At 40.0% G+C, this 17,182-nt stretch overlaps 1 long non-coding RNA gene across 1 annotated transcript; it reads left to right on the top strand.

Moving 5' to 3' along the window:
* The first annotated feature begins 905 nt into the window (after positions 1-905).
* On the top strand, positions 906-1,902 carry LOC144901293 (uncharacterized). Its single transcript, XR_013629464.1, has 3 exons — positions 906-1,012; positions 1,178-1,270; positions 1,786-1,902. It is a non-coding gene; the product is annotated as an uncharacterized LOC144901293 (long non-coding RNA).
* Positions 1,903-17,182: the final 15,280 nt, after the last annotated feature.

The following is a 17,182-nucleotide window of genomic DNA, read 5'->3' as shown; positions in this document are numbered from 1 at the left end:
CCTAACCCTTAACCTAACCCTAACCCTAACCCTAACCCTAACCCTAACCCTAACTCTAATCCTAACCCTAACCCTAACCCTAACCCTAACCCTAAACCTAAACCTAACCCTTCTTCTCTGAGCGAGTGGAGTGCTTTTTTGGACGTTTAGGGTTAGGGTTAGGGTTAGGGTTAGGGTTAGGGTTAGGTTTAGGGTTAGGGTTAGGTTAAGGGTTAGGGTTTTGGCACTTATGGAACACATTTAGTGTGATGTGCTTTATTTCTTGGCACACACAACCATTGTTCGAAAATGCACTCTCAAACACATTGTGAGCAAAGGATGATACGGCGGGTCATTGTGAGGCAGCGGAAGGTGCCAGGATGCTCATTCCAAGTCTGCAACAGTTTCACGTGGCTGAGAAGCACTGCTGTGGAGTTAGAGCGAAAATGAAATAAAGTGTTTCACTCGCTGTAATAATGCATTTCAAGCAACCTATAGGCTTTGTGGTAAAATTTGTCTCCATATGTGGCACATGTGTGCCACGTCCAAAAAAAAGCACTCCACTTGCTCAGAGAAGAAGGGTTATTGTTAAAAATGAGCCTGAGGTGAAGAACACGGTTGAAAGATGGCCAGCATTGTTCACTGAAGGACAGGTAGGCCATAATCAAAGCCGTGAGGCCAGAAATATCACTTGCAGGAACATAAACTGTTGTTTTGTTTGTTTTACACAAGATAATACAAATCAGTATTTTCTGTTGTTGAGAAAGTGGCATGGACTATTCTCATTTGTTATATGGTGTTACACCTTTAGCAAGCTGGAAGCATACCTCAACTTTCTATGTTGTAAGCAGACAACCCTCCTTTTATTTTTCAGGTGTTTGCTGAGTTTAATAGAATTGCCAGTAAGTATCTTGAGGGAGAATTCTTTGAGGCTCTTGACCAGCACACGCCACGTTTCATCAAACTCTTCAGGTCCAAAAAGGGAACCGTTGGACAGAAACTGACCGAGTTAATGCAGCAATTCAACTTGGTGGTAAGTAATTTCATATCGTTATGGTATTGTTAATTACATGTATATTTATAACACTACTTCAAAATTGGAACCTTAATACAGACTAACTTATTTCGTTCCTTGTCTGGCTTAGCTTGTGCTTTGTAAATTTGTCTCCTCGCTGATCTTTTGTACCTCTATCATTAGACATCAGATGTGACTTCACTGTGCTCCATTGTCCTCAAAGGCATTCCCATTATAGTCGGTGATGACTCCAGTGAATTCTACAAGACATGCTTGGTAAGTACTTCTACACAAAAAAGTACATTACTATAATGTACAAAGTACATTAATAATTGACAAATCATATTCTTTACTCAGAGTAGAGCAATGTAACTATGTCTGCACAATAACCAAGAAAGTATGTAGGTTTCTGTACAGTGACAGATGTTTTGGGCTCAAGTTCTCCATTTGTCTGATTAGATATGTAAACACTAATTAAAATTGATGGTATAGTCATCAATTCATTTAAAATTGCATGAGCAGGAATCAGTAGTGAACAATGAGTGTCACTGGTCAAAAATGTACTGACTGGTATGCTATGTATTGTCATTTGCCGATAGCTTTTTTTTTTGGTGTCACGTATATTTTATTGGCTACAGTGCAGTGTGCATGTACTATATGCAGAGCTCTATTCTCCAGGAAATAATAAAACACCCCAAAATATTCTAATGAGATAAATATATACAAATTTATAAATAAATCCATCGGGATACAAGCATAATTTGCTGATATATGTTCTGTTTCTTTTTTAGGATTCAACAAGAGATGAGGTCCTAGCATCTGTTACAGTTGGTGTGCTCACTGTTCTCAGTGAAGACGGTCTTCAAGAGGATCCAAGCTCAAAGCACCTTCAGCCGATCTCCACAGCCATCGTACGTTAAAGATTTTCCTCAAGCAGTTTGCCTGTTATTTGGGCTGACATATGCTTTACACTTGGATTACCCAAAATGCATGGCAAATACACTCAAATTCATTCAGACTGTGATGCTTGGGCTGGGAAAGAAAAGCTTACCTCCAAAACTGCTTACTCTACTTGCTTAGACCAGGGAAGAGTCATACACTAACACATAGCACTTTGTTGAAACATTATTTTTGTGATAAAAGCGTTGAATACTTTTTGAAATGTTACTGTTGTGAGAGAAGAGTCTGAAGCTTTTGTGAAATGTTAAACTCTACTGTTATAAGTGCAAAGTTTTATACTTTGTGAAAATATCCTCTCTATTGTTATGAGGGAAAGTTAAATACTTGAATTTTTACTCGAGAGAAAAGTCAGAGTTTTGTGATAGTGTTTTGAAAAGTAAGACAAAGGAGGTAAGAAAAAGTGGCCGGATATGCATCGAGGAATCGGTTTTTCATGTATACTCTGAAAGGTTTTAATCAAGTTTTTCTGATATGTGATCCAAATTCTTTTCTAGGAAAGTGTTGTTTTAACCCAGGACTGATGCTAAACTTGAGAAAAAAAATGTTTGTTGTCGTCAGTTTCATCAGAAATGCACTTACATATTTTCAGTCATGTGGTGAACAGTTACCATGACAGCAGATTGTGTATAGGTCCTTCTGTTAAGGAAAAATGCATAAAAGGGGTTTTACTTTGTCTGACTAATCCAATGTAATGCAAATGTTATGTTCCGCTGTTGTTTAAGGTAATGGTTACATACAATACACATACAGACAATATACACATGATTAATATTTGGGGACATGATACTGTACTCTTGAGGCTGAACAATAGGTGAAATTCATATTGCTATGGTAAGTGGAACTAACATTACACAAACCACAGACAATTTAAAAGTAGTTAAAAAATAAATTGTACATATGACAGGATGGAGAATCTGTTTTCTATTGATAGTTGTAAGATCATAATAAAATAATTGAGATTTAAAATGCATGCAAAGCAAGCAAAAGTAAAATTTAAATTGGACAGTGTTGAAATAATCCTAATAAAATGGCAATATTATACACATTTATTGTTCAGCCCATATCTGTCCAATATTCAACTTTTGTTGTATTACTTTTGTGGCATTTGAAAATAAATGTTTTAATGCTACTGGATCAAACAAAAGATTGTTTTCAATGCATTATTTTGAGGGGTAATTACACTTCACTTAATGCATTTATAGATACATTTTGTTTTGTTTCTCTTACTTCAAGGAAATTAGTTTTTTTCATTAGGTGAACATAAAAAATAATGAGTGAGTAGAACTGAGAATTAAGTTGTGGCCAGTGATTGATTTAAGTAGTGTTAAATTAGTTCCAATCAGTGCAGACAACACAAAAAAAATAAGACACACAAAAATAATAATCACAAAAATGATAACTTAATTTTGTTAAGTTGCATGAACGTAACAAAATATGTAAGTTAAGTATTGCACACTCAAAATAACTATATTGTCTTTACTTTAAGTCAAATTTATTAAAATTTTTGAGGCAACGAGTTTGCATACTTTTTTTGAGTGAAGTCAACTTATTATGTTTTTTACAGTGCAGGTTTGTTAACAGCATTACCAGAAGCAGTGCAATTACCAAAACAAATTGCTGTATGTAAATGCACAGCACATATATATAATACTCATCCCATATCCTTAGGGAATGCATTCACTGATAAAATGGTAAAACAAGCAGCACTAAAGGATCTGAACTATCTTAAGACAAAAAATTACATTGAGACTTTGAGATACTGGCAGACATGCAACAACAGAGTCTAAAATAGGAAATGGACCCCTGGCTTAGGAATAAAGCAACCCTGGATAAAAATGTTTATATGTCGACAGATAATAAACCAATCTTGCCAAAAAAAATGTAAAAGTGGCCTGCTATTTTGAGTCATGGTGTTACACATGTCTCAACAGGAGGGATGTGTCACACTGTTAACTATCACTATCACTTTAACTTGTATTTGAAAAATCTTATTCAAAAAAATTTTGTAGAGCGTTTTTAACGTGTGCAAAACACAACGTCCAGGGCAACTTGCGACCGAGGCGTGGCCAATTTCCAAAACCACAATATTAATTTCAAGTAATACACATTAACTTATTGAGTTAAATACAATTGAAGGAAAGTCAGCCGTGATTCTTCCATCCCAGAGCTTTTGTAGGTTGGCTTCAGATGGGATGGAGTTGGGGGTATGTGTATGAGATGGACCAGGATCCTGTTCCTGGACCAGATACCCCCTTCACCCCATTATCTTTATTGCCTCCTGAATTTAGTTTTCCAATGAGTAAATGATCGTAAATGCCTGAGATCATCCTGGCCTTTTGGTTCTCCCACAATGATCTCTGCAAAGATAACACGAGACGCAGCACAGGATGCTGTGTCCTGACCTTCTACTAACTTTGCTGGAGGTTAACTGGTACTGAACACAGTTTAACTTGGTACTCATCTAATCTGCATGGAATTTATTTTCAATGAAACAGAATTAGACTGCAGCAGTCACTTTGTAAATCAACTTGTAAAGAAAATAGGAACAATGTTCCACATGGACTTGAAAAACCACAGTGCGTACCATCCCCAAAGTGGAGGACTGGTAGAACAAAAAATGCATGGAAGAAACAAGGCGTCCAAGGGCACAAGGTTTAGATTGTGTTCAATTACACATAAACATAACGGTAACAAATGGTTTAAGTCCATATGAAACGTTGTTTGGTAAACCTTATGGGATGCCATAAGGTCTCAGAGTCTCAGAGTGGACCATGATCTTGACTGCACACCTCCACCCTTGCTCTGCCAACAACCTGACAACATCCAGGTTCAACAACATGCATGATGAGTCCTCATCTCATCAGCCATGCCATTATGTCCAGTTTTATCTTCACCAAGACCTGAAGAAGATCCATCACATGAACTGTGCTCTGACAGCAAACAATCACTTCCAGACATGCATTGTGACTCGGATGCTTAGCCCACTTTCTAAGACCACTGAAGAGTTCTGAAGACGTTTGCAGACATGCTGCCATGGTGATCACCTCACCAGCCACTGAAGTGGAATGTGGCCTATTCAGAACTACTCAGATCACACCTTTGATGCAAGGACAAGCCAAGCACCAGAGTGCCACTATTTGTGGATGGGACATGTCCTTCTACTGCAGAGTATTTATATTCAGGTCCTGCTGCACCTGGGACAGTGACTGGGAGGACTGGGGCAGTTCGTCCTGTGTGCAGGGACAGAAGCAGTCAGCACAGTGGCTGCAGATTTTCTTCTCTGGCTCTCAACGAAGGCGGTCGCATCTTTCCCCTCTCCTCCCTATCCCTTATCTTCCCTGCTTTGCTTCTTTGTCTTGTCTAGTCTCGTCTTGTACTTTCTCAAGAGCCTCTCACTGCACTGCTCTCCAAAAACCTAAATCATGGAATTGAACAGGTCTCTCCCCACGCAATTGACACGATCTTCTCGACGAGAACCTCAGGTACGGGGGAACCTGCCTGCCCTGACGGAACGTACACCGCTGGGTACATGATGGACAGTTGGGGAAAGTGGAAGGTCATGTGCCTGGCGATTCTTTCCGTGGAGGACATCGAAGACATCTACCTATTCTCGACCTATTGTCCCCCCCTTATCCCTCCCCCTTCATCGCCCAATCATCCCGTCCTGTCACCCCTTGTCTCACTGCATAGTACGTTGTATATGTATGGACGGATGATTGCACAATTTCGCTTGTACTCCTGTGTAAGTGACAAGAATAAAGGGCTTTACTACTACTACTACTACTACTACTACTACTACTACTACTAGGTGTCGTGGCAAGGACAGTGGTGGAAGGGACAGGAGTAGCCAGGACAATGGCTGCATGTGTGGCAGCTTGGACAGTGGCTGTGGTGGCGAGGGCTGAAGCTACTGCGACAATCTCTGAAGGTCTTGTTTTGGTCTTGTGGCAGTGGGGACAGACACACCTGGCACAGTGACAGCAGTGGCAGGGGATGCTCCAATTTTGTGGGGAATCTGTGGATTCTCCTGCCTGAAATGTTTTAGGTGGTCAATGCTGATTTTTTTGTAATCCACTCCATTTGTCTCCAAGGAGATCAGGGCTTTTCCCGTGGATTGCCGTGATGGTGAAGGGCCCAAGAAAATTGGACTCCAGCTTCCCACCGCTGCAAAGCTGACTTGTGTCACCTGCTGCAAAGCTGACTTGCTTCCGTTTCAAACTAATCTCTTGCACGTTCTCTGCTGAGATTGGGACACGTTTTTGTGGACTATGTCCCTTGTCTCATCAAGCCACCTAATGCCCTCGCAAACTGTCTCCTGTCACGGCATCTCCGCTCCAATCCTCCACACCGCTGTCCATCTGTAAAATAGACATTAGCTCATGCTACACTTGAAAATATGGAAATATATTACTTCTTTAATTTCATAATAATAAGATTAATTATTCACAGTGTAATTAAACTTAATACTGTAATTCACTAACCAGAAAGTCCTCTGGAATTTCTGTTGGGGCTTCACGGCCAAAAGTAGGGGGAGAATTTGGTTGTCATCTGTTTTTTGACCCTACCAGTTTACCAAGAGCCCCAAAAGAGAAAAAAAATAGATTGCAAATCTATTCAACAATATAATTTTGGAGGGACAACTTGGATGACAAGGTGACATTACTTATCTCTGGATGGTTGCGTTCATGCACTCCACCAGACCATTGGTTTGAGGATGGTAGGGGCGCACAAACTTCTTTTGATACCCAATATATTCGCCTCATTCACAACTCTTCCTTGTGGTTTGGTTGCATTGGGATGCGGTAGAAATTGTGTCAGCTCCTGGCCACAAAATGAATAGGTAAATACTTCCACATTTCATATTTGTTATGCAGAAATAAATAAATGGCAGAACTAATGTGTTACAAAGCGCCACAATTACATTGCGAATGTCTAACCCGCTCCTCACCGTAGTCCTAGATACGCATGCGTCAAATGCATGACATACGTAACAAATACCAAGCCACTAAATCCAAACTTTTCATATACATATATTGTGTGCTTTAGGTGTCTCATAGTAACTGATAAAGCAGACAAAAAGTATAATGGCTTTGTTAACCTGGAGTCCTGTGGCGTAAAAACAGCACAGCGTCACATATTTTCGGTTTTAAATGAGCGTGCGCGCTCCCGCGAGGTGGATGCAAATTCTGGCAGGCATGCAAAACTCGGCACAACACCGGCCGATGTATCGGTCGATCCTTATTACTAACATTGGTGGAGGCGGATTTTCAGTGTGGTACAGTGTGAAGCGGAATCTTTGAATCTCTCCAGTTGCAGCCGGACCGCTATACGGAAACACTTCCTGTGTTGCGTCAGACGCAATCTGCAAGGGAACGATTCGCATCGTCCTCACTTTGCTGTTCTGTTCTGCCTGCATTTTCATTCAGGTCGGTAAATTGTCCACGAACAAGATAAGTCCATACAGGTAGTTGTGTTCAAGTTAGGGTGTATATTGTGAAATGAACCGCTGATTAGATTCGGCAAGACAAGTGAACGTTATAGAGAAAGTTTGTTGTAAAAACATCGAAGACGACCGCTTCTCCGGCTACTTGAACTCTTGGTTACATCGCCACCCAGTGGAACTGCGGGGTATTGCAATGGTCATTAAAGTGGATGATGGCGAAAATATTTGTTAAGAACATTTTAAATGGTGTAATTTTGTATATAAGTGTGTTACAGGACCAGGATACATCATCATATTCTTGAGAATTGTTCCAGTAATATGTGGGATAAATTACGATGACATATGTTGCAACGTAAGCATGTTGTAGAATGCTTTAGAAGGGTTGTTCGAACAAACAAATGCAATTAATGGTGATGTTTGCCAAAATACGTGTGATTAGTCGCAAGGAAATTAGATTAAGTGGAAATGTGAAATGTACAAGTGATGTTAAAGTGATAAGTCATTGAGAACGGAAATGTAAATAACTGGAGTGACTTGAAAGATGTGTATTTTGTATCTGAGTTTGTTTGTGTTAACTAAAGAGACGCAATCTGCAAGGGAACGCTACGAATCGTCCTCATTTTGCTGTTCTGCCTGCATTTCCATTCAGGTAAATTATCTGCCTTACAGTGCCCACGCTTGGGACCTGTAACATATAGGCATATATAGGTAGCCCCTTGAAATCGAGTTTGCCTATATTCTGCCAAATTGGTTCTGAATTAAGTGCTGGAGGGCTGATGATACTCATTCGTGTTATTATCCCATCACTTCCCTCGACAAATTTCAAACATCTCCTTTTTTATATTGGAGACACAAAAATGATGCATTTCAAATGAAAGACCCCCCTCCCCCGTCCCACCCAAAGAGTTTCAGTAGCGCAGTAGCGCTAAGGAGCGCAAGATGGCGGACTCGCGGCGACAAAAACGTTCGGTACGGCTCATTAGTTTTCTACATAATGTACACTGAAAAAAAAATTCCGTAATTTTTACGAAAAAAAACTGGCAGCTGTGGTTGTTAGAATAATCCTGTGAAAATTACAGTCTAAATGTAAACAGTCTTACAGGCTAAACTGTACATTTTACACTTTAAAACTGTTACAATTTACAAAAAGAATACACTTGAATCTTGTCAAACTAGCTAATTTTTTTTGTCAAGTCAATGTGGGTATTTTGTTATTTCACGTTTTATTAATGTAATATTTGCAGAAAATTGTTGTTAATTTTACATCAAACACCATTAAACACTACGGAAAAACACTGAGCAAACATTTTTTCCTGTAATAAAAACTACAAATACTGATATGATATGAATATATATTACTGATATATTTTGCAATTTTAAAACTCATATTTATTAAAATGTACTAATTTATGCAGTATTTACAAACTTACTTTACCGCCATATAAACAGCTTTCTATTTTAATGTATACATTACATTCTATTTTTTTTTTAAATCATATGCTCAAATCACATTAAATTGATATTGAATATCTGAAATATAGAACCAGAATATAACCATTATATGCAGTGAAAAGCATAGTAAGTTACACCTTTTGAGTCCTCTTGCTAAAAGATTAGTGCCAGAAAACACAAAAACATGTATTTCTAGTCTCTCCAGAAATGTATTATTTTTTCATTCATTCATTTTTTTCTGCTTATTTTCATGAGGGTCGCGGGGGTGCTGGAGCCTATCCCAGCTGTCTTGGGGCGAGAGGCGGGGTACACCCTGGACTGGTGGCCAGCCAATCCCAGGGCACATATAGACAAACAACCATTCACACTCACATTCATACCTATGGACAATTTGGAGTTGCCAATTAACCTAGCATGTTTTTGGAATGTGGGAGGAAACCGGAGTACCCGGAGAAAACCCACGTATGCACGGGGAGATCATGCAAACTCGACTTTGTCCATTATCCATAGGTATGAATGTGAGTGTGAATGGTTGTTTGTCTATATGTGCCCTGTGATTGGCTGGCCACCAGTCCAGGGTGTACCACCGCCTCTCACCCAAAGACAGCCGGGATTGGTTCCAGCACCCCCGCAACCCTGGTGAGGATAAGCAGTAGAAAATGAATGAATTTAGTAACAACTGTCAACAAACATGGCAACAGTAAAGCACAAAAACAATCATTGGGGCACATGGGTAGCCTTTCTCAGTTTTAGTCTAAGTTCAGACATCACGCCACTCATGATCCGAAAGTTCCCGAATCAAAGTGATGACTCTAGGGTTCACATTAAGGCGGGATGTGGTTGTCTTCTCAACTTTGGTGCCCTTCTCTGAGTTGATGGAGAAAAAGCATCTGTAAATATGAGGAAAAACAGGACCTTTTATAACAATAAAAAAGCTTACTTAAAAGCACAGCTTTTTGAAAGCTATTAGTTAAAGAGGCTACAGGCCTTGTAAAACAGTAAAAAATGACAAGTCCTATAAATCCCATACAGTGACAGATACAGCTCAAATAAATTACAATGATGCAAGTCTGTTTATAAGACATACCTCTGCATAAACTCCACGGTTGAAGCCAGCGCCGATGGATAGTGGATGTTAAAACAGTAATAGCTCACAACAGCAAGCACAGGATGGAAACAAAGGAGTGGGTGTGCCATGCACGATGTTTCGATCAACACTCCACACTCACGATCCACACTCACAATCCACAAAATGTAAACAAACATTTTAGAAATATACTGAGCACATTTGCTTCTCAACCTTAAAGGTTAGTTAAGTCATAAAATGTTATGTATAGGGAATATATAGGGAAAATATAGCTATATATATAGTGAAAATATTTTTACAACCAGCTATGGGACATGTCACAGGTCGCCCCTCAACAATATGGTCCTTTAAGTGGGCTACAAGTTCATTCACTGTGTGAAACTGGCGCTCACACAAGGAAATGGCCATTTTAGGTCACTAACAGCTGCTCTAGCAATAATAGAGGGATGTGGAGCATTGTGGTGAACATGATAAAAATGAGCTTTAAAAGCTGTGACAAAATGTTCGCTTGCAGTCATAGCGGACACATTTGAAAATTTAATGTGGTTCGTTCCTATGAACTATGAACTCTACAATGTAGCACATAAGCCCTTGTTATCTCAAGAGTTTAACTGCAAAAAGCACAGGTAATCATTTTTACCAATTAAGGTAAGGGCAGCATACACAGGTGTTTACACAGCAACAGTCATTTAAACCAACAAAAAACACGAGTCAAGAGTTATATTTTGAAAAACGGCAGCTAATTATATTAAATAAAACCGCCAACCAAGTATTTACCTATGACCATTACACTGCTGGTGCATTTACACACAGCTACAGGCGAAAACGAGCTAACAGAAGCTACGCATCCAGTGAGCGCCAAAATTTGAAAAGAGAACAAAAGACGTGTACGCGAACATATCGGAGAATGCTGTAGCTGAACGACCAATACACAGAAAAATAAAATGTTGGCAGTTACACACGAAAAACTACACGCTGACAGAATGTCTGCTTCCCAGGAGATTCATTATTTAAAAAAGGAACGTTAACATTTATGTGTGACTGCATAGAGGAGAGCTAGCATCTTCGCAACACCAGAAAGTTAGCAACAAGAGGAAGAATGTTAAGCTGGCATCTTATCTTTAGGACAAAAGAGTTAATTATCAAGCGGTTTAATTTTAAAAAGCATTGTTTAACTTACCAGTGCTTGTGTAGTGTTCCAACGGCTTCCAACACTGGCAGACTGATGGACGTGAAGTAAACCGCGATCTCCAGGAGACGTTGCATATGATGCATTCAATGTTAACTCCGTCAAATGAGGATCGAGATGGCTGCATATCCTCCAAAAATGCTTTCATGTGTTCAAACGAAAGATCAAGAAACAGAATGTTTTGGATTTGAAGAGAAAAGAAAAGCAGTGAAGATGATAAATGTTAGTTTTATAGCTACTACTAATTCATAGTGATGACTCAAACACACCATGGCCTTATTTTTTTTTTTTTTTGTATTTGGTATAAGTCAAGAGGTGTTTAGTCGTACCTGTTGTAGTCAGTGACAACAGTATTATAGGTATAAGCTATAAAAACACAAAACATAAATTATCCATTATTTTAACACTTTTATGTTGTAATTGTGGCCTCATTGTAATGTTTATTGATTACAAGTTTTCTGTGTCCAAGTTATATAGGGGAGTAGCAGGTGGCCAAAAAGTGCTCTAGTTTTCGAGATACCCCTACCGGAGGTATAACAAGTCGTACTTGGTATCAAAATGTTCGTTAGAACCTCTACTTTTCAGAACTGGTGTTGTACTTTGAAAAAGTTGTGTATAACATAGTCAATTAACCCCTTTATTGCCGAAACACGCAAAAAAACGACACTTCCTCATACCTTCAATTTATTCAACCCAGTCACTATAAAACTTTGTTTGATGCCACTACAATGCTATTTCTTTATTAACAGAGGTCTGTGGATATCATCTGGACATCAGTGGTGGTGTAAAAATCCCAAGGGGGGTAGTCTGGGGCCCCAAAATGGGGATTTTAGCCCCTTTTTCTACTTTTTCTTCAGGAAAACACCCCTTGTGAGCCCAATTTCAACTCAGATAAGGAGTGTTTGGTATCAAAATGTTCGTTGGAACCTCTTCTTTTCAGAACTGGTGTTGTACTTTGAGAAAAATTTGTGTAACATGGTCAATTAACCCCTTTATTTCAGAAACACATTAAAAACGAAACTTCCGTACACCTTCAATTTCTTCGACCCAGTCACTATAAAACTTTGTTTGATCTCGATAAAGTGCTTTATTTCTTTTTAGCAAATGTCTGAAGAAACAATCTGTACACCAGTGGTGCAGTAAAAATCCCAGGGGGCTAGTCTTGGGCCCCCAAAACTTTTATCTTAGCCCCTTTTTTCTACTTTTTTTCGGGAAAAAGATCCTGTTGCAAACACCAGTGAATTTGTAACTGTACTCGGACTCTGAAGGTCACTTCAAAACTCGTTTACCTGTTTGAAACAGCTTAGCAGTATTTTCTTTACCAGTAAAAAAGTGCCTGCTACCAAATATTGACCAATGAGACCAATGCTAGTTTTCATCGCTTCTGCCATCCCCATCCCCATCCCCATTATCTTGCTCAACACGGACAGTATTCGGGCAGTCACTGCATTTGCATGCTTCGATGCACGGAAGTCCAACCTGGAGACATGGACATTTCGCTCCATCAATACAGCTTGAATCTTGACAGTACAGATGAGTGAGGTTCCTCAGATCACTGGGAGCCGATTCCTTCAAAGTTCGAATGCACACAAGGTTTTCTCCACTCTTGGTCCAGCCATATGCACAGGGGTCCCCAACTTCAGGTTTTGCTATGTGGCTGCTGCACCATACCATGGTCTGATATTTTGCCCGGAGTGCGTGCTGTTGAAAAGCATCCTCTGTAGGAGGGAGTGACACCACTGGCTTGTCGGTTGTTGATGAGTGGATGAGACGCAATTCATCCAAAGTTTTGCAATGTCTGTCCTTACGACCTTTGTAAATGAGGATACCGAATTTTCTTGCAGAATCCATTCCCACCTCTGGTCCAGGACTGTTGAATTCAGAAAGGCCTTTCAACTCATCTTGATGCTTTTGAAGCGCATTGAATGCAGTTCGTTTCCCTATTTTGAAAAATCCGCTAGTAGTGTCACATCCTGAAAGGGCGTGCATTGCTGGCAAAATGGAGCAGAGTAATGGCCCTACTTCTTCAGCAATCTTAGTCACTGGAATGAATCTCTCTTTTGTGGTGAATTTTCCGGCATGACCTGCGTGCATGTAGACCTCCCGACTCAACATTCCTCCACTCTGATAATGCAACAGCAACACAAGGACATCAGTGTCATCGCATCTGACGATGGTCCGTGGAAAGGAAGCTGAGTGTGTTGCATGTAACACAATTCTTGTGTCGGCTTCAGCTTGTGTCGAAGCCAGGTTCTCCATCGTACAAGGTCCTTCAGCAGATATTTGTTTCACTGTCTCTGGGTTCGGGTAACCCCCCGCAATCACCAGTGTTTTGTCTGGTGCAATCATGTCAGGTGCTCTCGCCTCTATATATTGACTAAGAAAATATATCAGTTCTGCTTTATTCTTTCCGGACTTGAGAAACTGTTTGTAGTTAGGAACTTTCCTATTCCCAATTACCTTGTGGGAAGCTCTATGTTCATGACTGTCCCCACGTCGTTGTCTTTCTCCTCCCTTGATGTTCAAGCTTGCATCTACATCATAACGGTCAAAGACCACCGTTTCGACTTCAATATGCAAGTCTGGATTTTTCAATAGTCTGGTCAGTCTTTTCAAGATGATCTGTCCCAAATCATCGAATGTCTGGAAGTGTGTTTCATTCACACTTTGTACAAGACTCATTCCATCAATTATGTATGCAGTTCGTGTGTAGGCTTCTGATTTCAGAACTGTTTCCTTCTGGCAACGTTCTTCAAGCTTGCTAGCAAGGTACAACACCAGTTCTGAAAAGAAGAGGTTCCAACGAACATTTTGATACCAAACACTCCTTATCTGAGTTGAAATTGGGCTCACAAGGGGTGTTTTCCTGAAGAAAAAGTAGAAAAAGGGGCTAAAATCCCCATTTTGGGGCCCCAGACTACCCCCCTTGGGATTTTTACACCACCACTGATGTCCAGATGATATCCACAGACCTCTACTAATAAAGAAATAGTCTTGTAGTGGTATCAAACAAAGTTTTATAGTGACTGGGTCGAAGAAATTGAAGGTGTACGGAAGTTTCGTTTTTAATGTGTTTCTGAAATAAAGGGGTTAATTGACCATGTTACACAAATTTTTCTCAAAGTACAACACCAGTTCTGAAAAGAAGAGGTTCCAACGAACATTTTGATACCAAACACTCCTTATCTGAGTTGAAATTGGGCTCACAAGGGGTGTTTTCCTGAAGAAAAAGTAGAAAAAGGGGCTAAAATCCCCATTTTGGGGCCCCAGACTACCCCCCTTGGGATTTTTACACCACCACTGATGTCCAGATGATATCCACAGACCTCTGTTAATAAAGAAATAGCATTGTAGTGGCATCAAACAAAGTTTTATAGTGCCTGGGTTGAATAAATTGAAGGTATGAGGAAGTGTCGTTTTTTTGCGTGTTTCGGCAATAAAGGGGTTAATTGACTATGTTATACACAACTTTTTCAAAGTACAACACCAGTTCTGAAAAGTAGAGGTTCTAACGAACATTTTGATACCAAGTACGACTTGTTATACCTCCGGTAGGGGTTCAGTGGATTTTTGGTACTGCTGCTACTGCACTAATAGGAATCTGTCAATTCTACAAAGAAAGTTCATTTTTTTCACATAATTTTACTTTACTTTTAAATAACAGTTTTGTTTTGTTATATGTGCCCTGTGATTGGCTGGCGACCAGTCCAGGGTGTACCCCGCCTCTCGCCCGAAGACAGCTGGGATAGGCTCCAGCACCCCCGCGACCCTTGTGAGGAAAAAGCGTAGAAAATGAATGAATGAGTTTTGTTTTGTTCTGTATTTTACAAGCAATAGCTGTAAAGGGGTTCAAACAGGGGTTCTTTGTTTTTCTGTTTACATTTTTATGATGTCGTGATTTTACCGCATTCCGCTGTCAATTTTACAAACATTTTTTACAGTGTAGTTATGTGGTTTCTCCATGCTCACCATCATGGCGGCCAAACCTGCACAAGGCATACTACGGAAGTGTAAGCAGAGTGTCCGCCACATGATGGTGCTGTGGAATAAGAAAGTGAAATAAACATATTTTGGGTTGGAAGCCACAGTATATGTTAAATTTAAACAAGATTAAAGATGGTCACCATCAAGCAAAAATGTATTTGCAGTGGAATATATCAATATGTGAGAATATCCATATGTATGTCTATTGTATGATTGTGACCAAAAAGAATGCATTACGCAATGTATGAAACCCTGAGTCAGCAATGACATGACAAAATGATTTATTGTGTTATTTATTGTTGGTTGTCTTTTAATAGAAATTAATTCATATAGAAATTAGCCTATTATAATCATCATGCTATAAATAAACAGCTTTCCTGTTTCTTTCTGTGTGTGTTCGTGAGTGTGTGTGTTTGTCTTAGACAAATCATCCAGACAGGCTTCAGACCTCCAGGGAGGCACATTGTCTGTGCTGGAATGCTCCCCAGATGACCTTCAACCTCACCGCTGTGAAGGAGAATGCTGGCTGTAACGTCACGCTACTGGTTTGCATTACACATGCTAAAACCATCACCACAGCAGGCGGCCGTCTTGATGGCTCTCAGTAAATACAGACGTGCACTAGCGAAGCGTAGTCATTTTAGAAAGTGGAAGCTCCACATAAAAAAGCTCTCCCCTTAAATTTCTTTGTAGAAAGTGACTTAATAAAAGTAAATACATTTCCTTGTATTCACTTATAGGGAAGCACATCAAATCCATTGACGTACAGACCGCACAATGCTGTGTTGTACTTGAATAACCCCCTGGAGAGGCCAGAGATGCATGGCCGAGGGTGGGATTTTCCCTGGTCTCCTAGCTGAGGTCTGCGTGCTAACCACTCGACCAATGTGCAGCCCACATGAATTTCAATCCACTGAAAATGACATTGATCACTGTATTCGATACTTGCTTATGGCTCCTTTTGCATGAATCACTGTTTTAATAATTATTATTATTTCAAAGTGCCTTTCAGGACACCCAAGGTCGCTTTCATCTGATCTGGCATGGAGGTGAATAAGCCTGTGGCACTGTTAAGGTGCTATGGAGACCAGTATGCTTCGATAGCGGCCTTCAGCTCATCTTTGATGTTTGTCTGATGTTACTCATCTTCCTCTTCACAATACAATAGAGGTGCCAGGTCATGTTGGGATATGAAGTCAGCATCTCCGTAAAGGTTTTCAGCAGATAGAAGCATGAAGTGACCTTCTCTCCTATGACTGTCCAGTCTTCCTCCAGACCCTAGGATCTCTTGACTTTGTTTGCTAAATTGTCATATTTGTGTGAAATGGTTGTCACCCCAAAATATCACCCTAATGTGTTTACTCATTTTGTTTCCTTCATTTGTCTATGTCTGCTTCATGTTCGCGTCTGCTCATCATTCACACTATTTGTCTTCCAGCATTGCAAGCATGCAAGTTTCCAGCTAAAACTGATTTTGCACATATGACACACATCTCAGGTCTCCACACATGCAGTACTTTGGAACGTGAATGAGAGTGCACAGTGCGCCATTGATGTGACAACTGCCACGGGTTGAGAAATATCATTTCCTTACGATTACACAATGGTGCTTTCTGCTTTCACAGTACAATTGACCTACATAACACCTCCGGCAAGGGAGATGGACAAGCCTGGCTGGTACTTCAACATTTGTGTGAACACAGAGAAGAAAGATGATTCTTATCTTGGCTTCCTCTTTCCATTCTGGATGTGTGCTGTTTCTCTGGACTTGACCTACTTATACATCTTGAGCAAGATGGACATTTTCCTGTGTGGTGCATGCCTGGGAACTGAGCTATGTCATTTTTGGTCCTCTGTTGTGTCATGCAGCGTTTCATATTTTACATTACAAAAATCTCACAGCACACCACCAAACAAAAATGTAGTGGAAACGTCATGCCTTTCTAGGCACCTTCCGCCTTCAGTGAAAGAGCGTTTGCCTGACACTGCTTCACATAGATGAATAAAGATACATTATTTGTAGTAAGTAAATAATCATGTTTGGTCCAAGGAAGTGAAACTGGATGATCTCTC

The sequence above is a fragment of the Doryrhamphus excisus genome, linkage group LG11, assembly GCF_037039965.1.
Source record: "Doryrhamphus excisus strain RoL-2023G ecotype Guam linkage group LG11, RoL_Dexc_Guam_v1.1, whole genome shotgun sequence".
Lineage (NCBI taxonomy): Eukaryota > Metazoa > Chordata > Actinopteri > Syngnathiformes > Syngnathidae > Doryrhamphus > Doryrhamphus excisus.
This window is presented reverse-complemented; position numbering and strand designations above follow the sequence as displayed.